The following is a 373-nucleotide window of genomic DNA, read 5'->3' on the forward strand; positions in this document are numbered from 1 at the left end:
AAAGCCGAAAAGGAAAGGGTGGCTCTCATCGAGACTCTGCAGGTAGCTCAGTCAGCATCGCGAGGGTGCAGGGAGGGCAAGGGCGTAATCTTGGGGTTTATCTTCAGGGGAAAGGAGGTTTAGAAGAGCCTATGCATGAAGCATTCCTACTTAACATGCAACTGAGGACAGGAAGACAAGACCACTGTGCTGGGTGAAGCTGTGAGGTGCTTTAGATGAGCAAAACAGACATCTTCATTGTGTGCCTAGCAGAAAGGATGTAAGGTGAAGGGAGGGGGGCATTGATTCAGAGCCAGTCACACTACTGCGCCACACTGATGCAGTAGTTCAGGACTGCAGTTAGGAAGCCTCCTATAGCGTTACCAAACTGGTA

This window comes from Platalea leucorodia (genome assembly GCF_965183815.1).
Source record: "Platalea leucorodia genome assembly, chromosome: 19".
Classification (NCBI taxonomy): domain Eukaryota; kingdom Metazoa; phylum Chordata; class Aves; order Pelecaniformes; family Threskiornithidae; genus Platalea; species Platalea leucorodia.